This window comes from Coenobita brevimanus, chromosome 100 (assembly GCF_032717465.1).
Source record: "Coenobita brevimanus isolate Jiangsu-jjx chromosome 100, ASM3271746v2, whole genome shotgun sequence".
NCBI lineage: Eukaryota > Metazoa > Arthropoda > Malacostraca > Decapoda > Coenobitidae > Coenobita > Coenobita brevimanus.
In genome coordinates this window covers 15,960,030-15,974,117 of record NC_137053.1, presented here as the reverse complement: position 1 = coordinate 15,974,117, position 14,088 = coordinate 15,960,030, and the positions used below count along the sequence as shown (strand labels likewise).

Genomic DNA, 14,088 nt, shown 5'->3' with positions numbered 1-14,088 from the left:
ATCATGCATGCTTAGCGTAGTATTCAAGCATATAGTGGGATACTTATTGGCGCAGTTGGGGACATAACAGAGGAATTAGTTGGAGAAGAACAGAGAGGTTTTAGAAAGTGAAGAGGTTGTGTAGACCAGATATTCATCCATAGGTCTTTAGTGGAAAAGTTTCTAGAGAAGGGAAAGAAGTTGTATGCGTCCTTCATGGATTTGGAGCAAGCATATTACAGTGTGCATAGACACGGAATGTGGATAATAGTATTAATATATGGAGTGAATGGACAGTTGTTGAATGCTGTGAAGAGAAGCACGTATGAGGGTGCAAAGGCTGCAGTACGTTTGGACAGCGAACTGAGTGAAATTTTGTATCTGAATGTTGGACTGAAACAGGGCAGTGTCATGTCTCCATGTTTGTGGAAAATATTAAGAATATATGGAGTAAATGGGAAGTTGCTGAATGCCGTGAAAGGTGTGTATCAGGGTGCTAAGGCTGCAGTAAGTGTGGATAGCGAACTGAGTGAATTTTTCTACCTGAATATTTGATTGAAACAGGGATGTGTCATGTCTCCATGGTTGTTCAGCCTGTATATGGATGAGGTTATAAAAGATATACAAGGTAGGGCAGTGGATGCTGGAGCTGTCCTAACGAATGAGGGCAGCGTTTGGAAACTTCCTGTATTATTGTTTGCAGATGATTGTTAAGTGAAGACGAAGGGGAACTGCAATGCTTGATGAATGAGTTTTAGAGAGCGTGTAAGAAACGGAATCTAAAGATGAATGTAGGTAAAAGTAAAGCCATGGTCTTCAAGAGAAATTAAGTCTCTGAATGTACAGTGAGGTTAGATGATGAAACTGTGACTATATTCAAGAACTTGAGTTAGAAGGTTTTTTTAATGAGTGTTTTGAAAGGGAACATCAAGGAAGGAAGGTTGCTGGTTCGTTAAGAGCAGCTATAGTATAGAGTGAAGATGGCATGGAAGTGAAAAAGTCGCTGCATGATAGTTTTGTGATACCAACTCTAACGTATGAAAGTGAAGCTTGGCCCATAGAAGGGCACAAGTTAAGAGTGAGAGCATTGGAAATGAGTTGTTGGAAAGGAACATGTTGAGCCACATGGAGAGACAGACTGACAAATGGGGAAGTGAAGGAGCGTTGTGGTATGGATCTGGATGTGATAGAAAATGTTAGGGGAAATGCACTGAGGTGGTTTGGCCATGTGGAGAGGATGGAGAGCAAGAGAGTGAAAAGGACAGTGTAGGCTACGTGAGTGAGGTGGAAGGGGGGTGTGGGGAAGCGAGGGGGAAGCCGAGAATAAGATGCTGGGAGGGAGTGTAGAGGTATATGAAAGAAGAGGGTGTGAGCTGGGGAGGGTGCGGTAAAATGGCAGAGGACAGAGAGACATGAAGGCAGTTTGTTTGTGTCCCCCCCTCCCCTTACAGGATTAAGTCGACTGGCAATATATATATATATATATATATATATATACTGCATATATGATAAATATTTAATATATACTCGCTGAGGGACTGACTTCGGCGGACTCCGCTCGGTGTAAAGTCGCTTCCTATGTTCAGAAATGAGCCGTAACTCGGGAACCGGTTGCCCGATTGGCCTGGAAATTGTTTTATTATATATATATATATATATATATATATATATATATATATATGGAGCCTGTTGGATACGGAGCATCTGGATAATTGAGCGATATTATATACATATATATATACATATACAGTAATCACTCCAATATCCGACGTAATAGAGCCAATGGTAGGTCCGGTTATTGGTTTTGTCCGGATATTGGGCCCCAGCTTATGGACTTGTACTTATGGATCCTAACTCAGAGAAACACCTATATAACTCCCTCTGGACATGCATAGCACTTACTTAACACCCAAATCACATCAATAAGGCACATAAATGACTGATATAAATGCAAAAGAAACATAAAATGAGGGTTTAGAAGTATGTTCATACATTAATAAACATTCTGGTACTTATGGACCCTAACCTAGCCTAACTCTGAAAAACACATTCCTACTGCACATGCATGAGGTAAGTATAGTATGGAAAAAAGTACAGTATGAAACATTCTGGTAAGTATAGTATGGAAAAAAGTGCAGTATGAAACATTCTGGCTACTTACAGCAAGTCCCTGGCCACCTCGATGAATAACCGCCTCCTCTCGGACTCTGACAGTAAGAACGATTTCCTGGAGCATTTGCAGTACACTCTTCCTGAAGTCTTGCACTGAACTTAGTCAATAACACACAGAAGTCCGTTCTCTTCACAGTGTTCACTTTAGTCCAAATAATGTTCCAGTTTAATTTTGTGTTGCACATTAACTTTTCCCAATCTTTTCAAAATTTCCAAAGCCAAAACAAAGAAGTTTATTTACGTTAAATTTAGTTTCCACTGAGTCTTTTCTCTCAACTCGAAAACCTTAACACAACACACCGTTTTTTTCACTGCACAACACTCAAAATTCCCGTGTGGTCTAGTGGAGAAGTTCTTGCTGTTTATTCACTGTCAGAGTCCGAGAGTATCACTGGCAGGCGACCAAGGGGTGCATCGCTGGGTCGTGGTGATGGCGTACCCACTGCAGAAGACTCTGAGGAAAGCCAGAAACTCATGTCGAGCGGTGACTCCACCGTGGCTGATGTGCTGGGCTGTGGCTCGGAGCAAGAGGGCCTGTCTTGGGGAGGCAACGGAGTGGAGCCAGGGCTTGGCACAGCGGGGGTCACGGGCCTGAAAAAACTGTCAATCATTGACTGAAGCAAGGACCGACAATTCTGGCGATTGATGATGCGCTGCCTGAAAGCACGCACTTCCTCAACGAGTCCAAAGGGCCCCATCTCCCTGTCGCAGTCCGGGTGTTCCAGGTAGTCTAGGACGAACTCTAGATGTTCCCGGAGTGCGCTCAGCTTGGGGATGGCTGGAGTAGTGTCCTGCTGAGAAGAGTCCGCATCATCGTTGCCTTCGTCGTCGGAATCTTCAAGTTCGGGACTGACACCAGCAACCGAAGACGCGATCTCGATATCAGACAACGTCTGATACCCAGGATCGCCCTCGTCGTCGTCCAACCACTCACGAACATCGTCCACATCAACAACGTCGCCGTGAATATGTAGCCGTGCATGGAAATCATCCACGTCAAACCCTAGAAAATCGTACTCCACATCCGTTCCGAGAAGCAGATGAGACCAACCATTTTCAAGAGTTTTCACAGGGACTTCCTTCCATGCACTAGCCCAGTTGTACAGCGCAGACTTGATGTTGTAGCGGTGAAGGCTTTCCAAAGTCCGCTTGCCACGTGTGTCACGTCCTTCCCTGCGCTCGTCCTCGTCCTCGAGAACAACCATCACCTCGTCCAGGAACTTCCGACGGTACAGGCGCTTTGTTGCCACGATCACTCCTTGGTCCATGGGTTGAATGAGAGCAGTTGTATTAGGTGGCAGAAACATGCACCTAATACGGCCATTCTCAGCAACCAAGTCCTTGTCGCATGGGTGGACAGGTGCATTGTCGAGCAGAAGGAGAGCCTTTACCTGGTCGCGAGGGATTCCTAGTGTCTTCGTCTGGTACTGGATGACTTCCTTGATGAAGTGACAGTGAAACCAGTCTTTGAAAATCACAGCTGTGAACCATGCTTTCAAAGAATGGTACCAGACAACAGGAAGGACATCCATCACCCCACGAAGGCGCCGAAGCTGCTTTGCACGGCCAACAACAACGGGCTTAAGCCAGTGCATGCCGTTAGCACTGGCACAACACAAAGCAGATATCCGTTCCTTAGAAAGCTTGTGGCCAGGTACACGCTTCTCCGTCTGCTCGGCTAGAGTGTTCATTGGCAGTGAGCGATAGAATATGCCAGTCTCGTCTGCGTCATAGACTTGACCGAGAGTGAGGCCATCCCTGTCGATCAAGCCTTTCACCTTGTGCCGAAACTTGTCAACTCCATCCTCGTTAGCGTCCAATGCTTCGCCATGTGCTTTACGGTTAGTAAGGCCATGTCGCAACTTGAACGCGAAGAGCCAACCCTCGGATACCTTGAAGTTTAGGGCGTCGTGAAGCCTTGCGAACTTCTCAGCAGCAGCCTTCAGCTCCGTTCCACGTACCATCACACCAGCTGCACGTTGCTGTCGGTACCAAATCAACATGGATCGGTCGATTTCTGCAAACTTGGGGGTAAACATAACCTTCCTTTCCATGTTGCGTTTGCTTCGCGACAAGAAGTCAGCCGTGTACTGCATGAGTTTGTCTCGGGAACGTTTGATATCGAACAAAGTCGACCGGGCCAGGTTGTACTCATGGAGAATGCGGGAAGAAGACCAACCTGCATCAACTTTCTCCAATATCTCCCTCTTCTTTTCCAGAGTCAACACCACTCTCTTCCTTTTCTCAGGTGGCGGGGCCATCATCACACACACTAAGAGGAGGCCTGAGAGCAGCAGGAGGCCTTGCAGCAAGTACGGCACCACCACAAAAGCGAGCACGTGGGCAGCCATTGCTAAGAGCGTAGGTCCAGTCTCGGAGAGAGACAGGCGGGAAGTGGGGAGGATGCAGTGGCGCTCTATCGGACGTCGGAGGAATGACGCACCAAAACAATGCTCTCCCGTGGAGCGCACGGCAAGTTCAAATTACGGACGGCAAAAAATCGTTTTATTTTTTTATTTTTTGGGGTTTTTGGACCATTTTGGGAATGTTTGATCCCAGGACGATGAGGTCCGGGTAGTGGGGATGTTCGGTTATTGGGTGTCCGGATATTAGTGATTACTTATATATATATATATATATATATATATATATATGTATAGATGGAGCCTCTGTGCTCAGTGGTAAAGTGTGAGCTTTCATACACTGGAGAATGAGGATTTGTTCCCCGCCAGGGTAATAAACTTTGGGAGTGTTCTTCCGAGTACTTACTGCTTTGACAGACATAAAGGGTGCTGCTGCTGCTGATGATGATGATCATCATCATCAGCCGTTGAGGTCCACTGCAGGACCGGCCTATCCCTACCGAAGCAGGGACGATACAAGCCAATGTATCTCTTTACCCAGTGGCTTAGGCTGTCTGGTAGAGACTGTATGTAGGGTGAGAAGTGCTTGTAAGTGTAATTGTAGTGTTGTAGTGGCTTTGGATGTGTGTGTAGTCTGTGAACCAAGTGTAATTGGCCCGCCTTAAGCCGTTTGGGTGCATGCATATTAGTGTGCGACACTGGTTAAACCACAGCACCCCTTATGTTCGCCAAAGTAGCAAGTGGCTCGGTGAAAGATTCCCAAAATTTTTACAACTCTGGCGGGAGGCGAACCCTCGTCTATCAGCGTGCGAAATGCACACTCTACCACTGTACCACAGAGGCTCCTATGTATATACTGAAATTATATATAATATATATACATATATATATATATCATCAGCCGTTTGAGTGTCCACTGCAGGACCAGTCTATCCCGATGGAAGTGGGAATGATACAGCCTATGTATCTCTACAAGTGGCTTAGGCTGTCTGGTAGAGACTGTGTGTAGTGTGAGAAGTGCTTGTAAATGTGATTGCAGTGTTGGAGTGGCTTTGGATGTGTGTGTGTCGTCCTTGAATCAAGTGTAATCGGCCCACGCAAGCTGAGTGCATGCATACTTTATAGTAACCGACGCTGGTTCAACCGCAGCACCCTTTATGTCTGCCAAAGCAGTAAGTACTCGGAAGAACACTCCCAAAGTTTATTACCCTGGCGGAGCACAAACCCTCATTCTCCAGTGTACGAAAGCTCACACTTTACCACTGCAGCACAGAGGCTTCATATATGTATATATATATATATATATATATATATATATATATATATATATATATATATATATATATATATGTATGTATGTGTATAAAATCACTCAATTATCCACATGCTCCGTATCCAACAGGCTCCATATCCGAATGTTAGCCCTTGATTTTGTCAGTGGTGGGCAGTGCAAATGAAGAAGGACCTTGCGCAACCGCAAAGCGCAATCCACAGTTCACTACCTTGCGCTAGAGCAAATACTCAATCTGACATATATTTAGCTTGCGTAATGTCGCAAAGCGCAAGCACAAACCATTTGCATATATTTTTGGGAATTACCGAGAAATATTGAGATATTTATATAAAACAGCATACCTACTTACTTTTATTTTTTATTATTATTTTCTGTTATTTGTAATTTGCGCAAGTGCGCAGTCTAATATTTAGCTTGTGCAATGTCGCAAAGTGCCAGCGCAAATCATTTGCATATATTTGTGGGAATTACTGTAAAATATATATTGGTATAATTAAATGAATTACTAAATTAGCAACCTGCCCACCACCCGCGGTGACTGAGGTACAGTAGGTCATTGTCCGGGAAAAACAGCCTGTATTTACCAAGGCATTGGCAAAGATCACGTGATTACTGTATCATCAACTCTCTCTCTCTCTCTCCGACAGAGGAGGGAGAGAGTGGAGAATAAGAGAGAGAGGAGGGAAGGAATGGAGAATAAGAGAGAGAAGAGGAACGAAGTTTATGCCTTATCTCCTCACTCAAAGGGACGCTCCTTTGCCATTCCCGCGTATTTATTCTTTCTTTCTCTCTCTCTCTCTCTCTCTCTCTCTCTCTCTCTCTCTCTCAGAATAATGCTCTTTATCTCTCTCTCTCTCTCTCTCTCTCTCTCTTGTCTTGTCAAGACAATATATTTAATAATTCAATATAGATATACAATTGCATATGTAATTCGTTATTAAAAAAAAAAAATCATGAAACGTATGTATTCTCTCTCTCTCTCTCTCTCTCTCTCTCTCTCTCTCTCTCTCTCTCTCTCTCTCTCTCTCTCTCTCTCTCTCTCTCTCTCTCTCAGAATAATGCTCTTTATCTCTCTCTCTCTCTCTCTCTCTCTCTCTCTCTCTCTCTCTCTCAGAATAATGCTCTTTATCTCTCTCTCTTGATATTTATACTCTCTCTCTCTCTCTCTCTCTCTCTCTCTCTCTCTCTCTCTCTCTCTCTCAGAATAATGCTCTTTATCTCTCTCTCTCTCTTGTCTTGTCAAGACAATTTATTTAATAATTCAATATAGATATACAATAGCATATGTAATTCGTTACAAAAAATAAAAAATCATGAAAACAGAGTATTTAAATCAAATATCCACAGCCTAATAAATTATTAGGCTGTGGATATTTGATTTAAATAATATGTTTTAATGGTTTTTGTAAGGAATTGCATATGCTAATCTTAATAAATAATGTATATTTATTATCATTTACTAATAATAATAATTTAAAAATATTAAAAATACATTATCTGTTGAAGCATATTAATGCTACTACCCCCTTCCCTCCCGCCTCCCCCCACCAAGCACCAACCCACCCTCGCGACCCGCCCCAGCCTCCCCCATCCCTTGTCCAGCCATGCGGGAAGCTCCCACCACGTGTCCCCTGGAAGACCACGTGCCCCTTGGATTGAGCAGTGCGCAATCCACAGGGCAGGTGCGCAAGGCAGGGGCGCAAGCGCAAATTTAGTTGTGCAAGTGCAACTAAGTTTGCACTTGCGCACCTGCCTTTTCATGTGCACAAGCGCAAAATTGCGCATGGTCTCGTGCGGTGCGCAATGCGCAAACGATATCACCGGATTTCAAGGGTGCGCAATTGCGCTTTGCGCAAGTGTTTGCGCACCTGCCCAGCACTGGATTTTGTTATATCCGTGTCCAGACTTATTTTCCGTATCCGAACATAAATTTTCCGACATCGCTGGATGGGTGGATTACAAATCCAAAAAATTGGTTTGGTGGCCTTCTGTCTCTCTGGCCAAGCGTGGGTAATAGACCCTCACCCATAAGCTGGGCAAGCATGGCCACCCAGCTCACTGAACGGTCGGAGCAAAGTCCCCCAGCCGCCCGGATCACTCGGACGCTTCCCGCCTCACGCGAGTAATAAAGACACTAACACACATGCTGAGCAAATATGGTCTTCTGCCTCCTTACCGAACGGTGAAAATTCCCCCTGGTCTCCAGGATTACTCTGAGCTAATGGCCGTACTTGAGTAATACAAACCCTAACCCAGGAGCTGAGAAGTAATGGCTCTCCACTTCACTACCGAATGGTCAAAATCGCCTGGCCTCACTCCCGAGCCAAGCCGTGCTCTGGCAGAAGAACGTAACCCATCATATGAACAAAAATGGCTGTCTGTCTCCTTACCGAATGGTCAAAGTTGCCTGGCTCTCCTCTCGAGCCGAGCTGCGCACTGGTAAAAGAATGTACCCGATCAGCTGAACAGAAATGGCTGTATGCCTCCCTACTGAATGGTCAAAGTCACCTGGCCTGCCAGTAGAGACATGGAATCACTGTGTTCAATGGCAGTTACCACTCGTCCCCACTCTTTGTCCAGCTCCAATGGTTGGGGAAGAAGGAGTTTCGCGACATTTGTTAAGTGATCACTAGTGATGGGCGATACCATTGATTAAATTTAGACACGATACCAATTACTTTGTTGGCCAGTATCGGTGGTATCGATTACCGACACTGATAGCTAGGTTGTTTCGTAATTAATACCTTTTCAGTATGATGAACCATCTAAAAATTTAAAATTACTCAACAGGCTCAGTCCCGGTTAAAATATATTATATGGCCACTATTTTAGAGGAACGTGAGCACCAAAACTGCCATTCAGTACACTAATATATCTTAAAATCATATACCTCCCAGTGAAATAGTATTTTTGGAAATACGCTTTCAGTTAACTGGAAAGTCTATTCTAGCACTCTTAGTAATCGATATCTAGCCATCAGTATCGATACTTGCAGAAAAACAGTTAGTATCAGAAGTATCAATATTTTGGTATCTATACGGCCACCACTAGTGATTATTGTACGTTAGCCACCTGACCACAAGGTATTACTGTACGCCACCTAGAGGCTTGTGAGTTATGACGCCTGTCTGCCATTCACTAAGTGGTAAGTAGTGTACTTTTAATTTTTTTTTTTTTTTTTTGCAAAATTCGTCTTCCTCATTTATTTATTTGTGGATTTTTGTTGTTTATGCGTAGTTTTTTAGTGTCTAGCATTATACTGGATATTGCCATGTGTGTTTTGGTGTCTAAATAGCTGAAAGACCAAAGAACACTGCCACAATCAGGTGGGGTACCGTACGTATAGGCTGGGAATGGGTAGGGTCTTGGTAGGTATCGGTAGTGTAGTGCTCTACATCAGGATTTCGTCCATATAGGGATACACCGATGGCTCTGTTACATCGGATAATCGAGGGATTACTGTGTGTATATATATATATATATATATATATATATATATATATATATATATATATATATATATATATATATATATATATATGTATATATATATACACACACACACACACACACACACACACACACACACACGCGTGCTCGTGGGCCCTTCGGGCCCCTAGCACTTGCTCCTGCGGAGGGCTCTCTCGTTTATGTGCTGTTCTAGTGTAATGATGTCACTTGGATTTGTTGCAGCTAACCAATTGATCGTGTTATTTACAGCTTCGGGAATGGAACCCAAGTTGTCCGAACGCAAGGCCGAAATAGTTTAGCCGTACCTGTGGGCAAAAAATTCTACGGAGATCCTATGCTGGGCGCCAGGAGCTGCATTTTTTTTTTGTCATAAAGTGATCGCTCATTAAACATAGTGAAAGTTTTTCAATCGTGATGGGACCAAGTTTTTTCACAGCGAATTTTTTGTGATTTCTATGCCAATTTTGGTGCGATTTGAATGTGTAGTTTCGGCTGCCCAACACACACACACACACACACACACACACACACACACACACACACACACACACACACACACACACACACACACACACACACACACACACGGCTACTGCTATAGTATACTGTATTATCTATCTATCTATCTATCTGTCTATCTGTCTATATACTCGTATATATATGGTCGATAGCGGAAGGCCTTTCAGATATGCAAGGTACGTATTAGACGGCGCAGACCATGGGACCCCTTATAGATACTGTACGTGGTGTGACAAAAAAGAAACGAGACTTTTCTCAAAAATACTTCAATACAAATTCAACAGAGAAATTACACATTGTCCCCTTCAAAGTAATCCCCCCCAGAGTTAATGCACTTCTGCATTCGCTTCTGCTACCCATGGAAGCACTCAGCAAAGTCCTCCTCCTTGAGGTGGTTTAGCTCCCTCGTCACTGTGGCCTTGATCTCTTCTACAGAGGCGAAATGTGTTCCTTTAAGCACAGTCTTCAGCCTGGGGAAGATCCAGAAGTCACACGGTGCGAGATCTGGGGAATAAGGAACTCCGGATATTCCCCGATCTTCTCCAGCAAGTCTCGACAAACATTGACCCGGTGCTCCTTCTGGTCGTCCGACAAAAGCTTGGGCATCATCTTGGCACACACTTTCTGCATCCCCAGCTCCTGCAACAAGATGGTCCGCACTGACTCCCTGTTCAGACTGAGTTCCTCTGCTATCATCCGCACCGTCAATCTGCGATCACTCAGCACCAGCTGGTTCACTCTGTCAATGTTCTCAGCCGTCTTCGTCGTGGAAGGCCGTCCTGACTTGGGGTCATCCTCCACCTCCTCGCGGCCACTCTTCAAGCGTTTGTGCCACTCGAAGACTATCGGCCGCGACATCACCTGTTCTCCATAAGCCTCTTGGAGAAGTTTGAGATACTCAATTGGGCCCTTTCCCAGCTTAACCAGGAATTTCAAATTGATTCTTTGCTCCATGTTTGTCCCACCTCCAGTTTCGTGACAAAGTGTAGCAACAGTGTGCTATACAACAGCCTGAAAATAAAGAACAGAGTGTGAGAAGTGAACGATATTATAGCAGAATACTGGTGAGATGTTGTGTAACACATTAACATAAGCGGTTAGCCAATTGGCATTGAGTCATAGGCATGGCTGACACAGTCTCGTTTCTTTATTGTCACACCTCGTATATAGGGCTCCACGAATATTCTGAATGAGAAGGTAGAAAAATTACATGTCGCCAGAAACTATGTGATAGGGATGTGACATTATTTGCCACAGTCCTCCCAACCAGTAATGAATAATTCTATTGGAAATGATTTGTTGGGTGTTCCTGTTGGACCATCGTCTACTAAAGGTCCAACTGCACTGCCTCCTGTGCTTACCGGCAGTGTGACACCAAAAGTGAATAAGCACTGTCTCTGCAAATTAGTGACAGGAACTTGAAACATACTGAAACCCTAAACATCTATATGTACGATGTAAGAAGCCTTGCAGAAGCTTACAAACTTCATAACTTAACAACTGAAATAGAAAACATTAATTGGGATATTGTAAGACTGAGTGAGATCAACAGATATGAAGAAAAAGTAATTCAGCTCCAAAACAGCAACCACCTGTTATACTACAGAGGACGGCAAGTGAAAGAGTTAGTGCTGTAAGATTTCTAAATAACAGAAATCTTGCAGACAGTTGTTAAACTCAGCAGTGTATCTGATAGAGAAGCATGGATTATAATTAGAGAATGTAAAACATACACCCTCAAAGTAATAGTAGTATATGCACCATCTTCTCAAAGCTCAGATGAAGAAATAAAAACATTCTATGACGACATCTCTCGGCTTATGGAAGAAGAAAAGACTCATATACTATACTCATGGGAGACTTCAGTGCAAAAGTCGGAAAATCGAAAAATGGAAAAACATGTATGAGGAAAATTTGGAATGGGAAAATGAAATGGAGGAGAAGAAATGATGGTAAATTTTGCTGAACTGTATAACATAAAAAGATTGAACACATTCTAAAAAAAAAAAAAAAAATGGAGAAAATGGACCTGGAGAAGTCCAAATGGAGAAACAAAGAATGAAATCAACATCATGATAGAAGATAAGAATAACACGATCATAAATGTTACGGTTATCAGCAAAGTAAATATAGGAAGTGACCATAGAATGGCGGTTTGCACAGCCAGGTTCATTTCCAGAAGAGAAAGAAAGATGATCAAAAATAAAACAAGGAAGCACTCAGAGAGCGCATACCTCCGTCAATGTCATTGCCATTAAAAAGGATCCGGATCCGGATCCGGATCCGTGGAGATATTGTGTGGAATACATAGGATCCGGATATGCCCAATAAAAGTATACTAAAACAAAGCAGTCTTTCAGTTAGAAATGACGAACAGATTTGAGGCTCTAAGTTATGCTGAATGTGACACTGATGAGCTGAATGATAGACTAACAAAAGTGTTAAATGAATCAGCGGAGGTAGTAGAGAAGGTAAATACAACCAAAGCCATGACATATTCAGAAAAGACGCTGAAGCTTATGAAAAGAAGAAATGAAATGAAAGTAAAATCAAAGAAAGATGAACTAGAACTAGCGAAAATAAATAAGATCATCAATAAGAAACAGAGAAAAATAAAGGAAGAGAAATATGGATCAGATCAAAGAAATACTAAAAAAAAGGAAAAAGTCCGAAACAGGTCCGAGGTAAAATGGCACTAGGAAAACAGGAAAGTATATCACTGAAAGACAAAGACGGTGAAGTTATTAAATGCAGAGATAGGATGGTCACGAGAGTTGAAAAATCTTACAAAGAACTGTATGCATCAAAGACTATAGTACCAATTGCTAACCTTTTAGCTGACACAAGTGAAATACCTGCCGTAACGCCAGACGAAGTAAACATTTCTCTCGAAAAAATATAAAAAGAGGGAAGGCGCCAAGGGAAGATGTAAAAGTGGCAGATATACTCTCGGATGCAGGAGTAGAAGTACAAAACAGACACGCCCACTTACTTACTCAGTGTATATAAAAGAAGAAAATTCCAAGAAAATTGTGCAATGCAATCGTTATTTTATTTTACAAAAAAGGCGACTCAAAAGATTTTAGTAACAGTCGACCCATTAGCTTATTATAAGTTATTTACAAACATTTCCCTGAAGTCCTTACGAACAGACTACCAACAGATGTGGATGAAAACCAACCTAGTGAACAACAGGCAGGATTCCAAACCGGGTATTCAACTATTGATCATCTACACACAGTGAATCAACCAACTGAGATATCTACAGACTATAAGAAACCACTGTGCTTGGGTTTTGTTGATTACGAAAACTCTTTCGACTCTATGCGGCACAATGAAATTATAAATTCATTGCGTGAACAAGGAATAAATGAGAACATTTATAACATATATAAAGAGGGAACTGCTACAGTTAAATTATATAAATACTTGGAAAAAATTAAGATTGAGAAAAGAGTGCACCATGGAGACAGAATTTCACCGATATTATTTACAGCATGCCTTGAAAGTATTTTCAGAAGGCTAGACTTGGAAAACAATGGAGTAAACTTAGATGGAGAAAAGCTAAACCATTTAAGAATTGCAGATGACATTATCCTTACCTCATAAACAGCAGAGACATTGCAAGAAATGTTGAATGACCTGAACAGAGAAAGTCTCAATGTAGGACTAAAGATGAACCGGAGTAAAACTAATGTTTAATCCTAATACACCAAAGAGCGTCATCAGAATAAGCAAAGTAATTCATGAAGACGTCGAGGAGTAGGCTACAATTACGTGGGCAAATATTAAACTAACAAAAGACAATGATAGCGAAAGTAAAAGACGCATGGCAATAGGACGGAAAGCTTTCGGTAAACATAGCGAAATCACGAAAACTGGCTTGTCAATGCGTATAAAACGGAAAGTATATAACCAATTTATAATTCCAGCTATAACATACGGTTGTCAAACCCGGAAGCCGACAAAATCAATGGAGAATCAACTAATCCGTTCTCAAAGGGCAATGGAAATTTTATAAATACTGTATATACAGAGAGAGAGAGAGAGAGAGAGAGAGAGAGAGAGAGAGAGAGAGAGAGGTTTTAAAAGGAACATAAGAATAAACACAAATACTGACGTTTTCTGTGCGAGTGACAACATGGGGCGCGTATTCAATGTGTGTGTGTGTGTGTGTGTGTGTAATTCACCGGGTCGGTCAGGATCACTTGATGGTCGTGTTCGTCAGCTTTTACCCTCCCGGAAGGGAGCTGAGAGCTCATATAGTCCGATCTAAGGGCAAGGCTGTGA

The 14,088-nt window shown here is 42.7% G+C and overlaps 1 pseudogene; it reads right to left on the bottom strand.

Moving 5' to 3' along the window:
* Positions 1-10,263: 10,263 nt before the first annotated feature.
* Positions 10,264-10,752, bottom strand: LOC145414598 (protein GVQW3 pseudogene; annotated as a pseudogene).
* Positions 10,753-14,088: the final 3,336 nt, after the last annotated feature.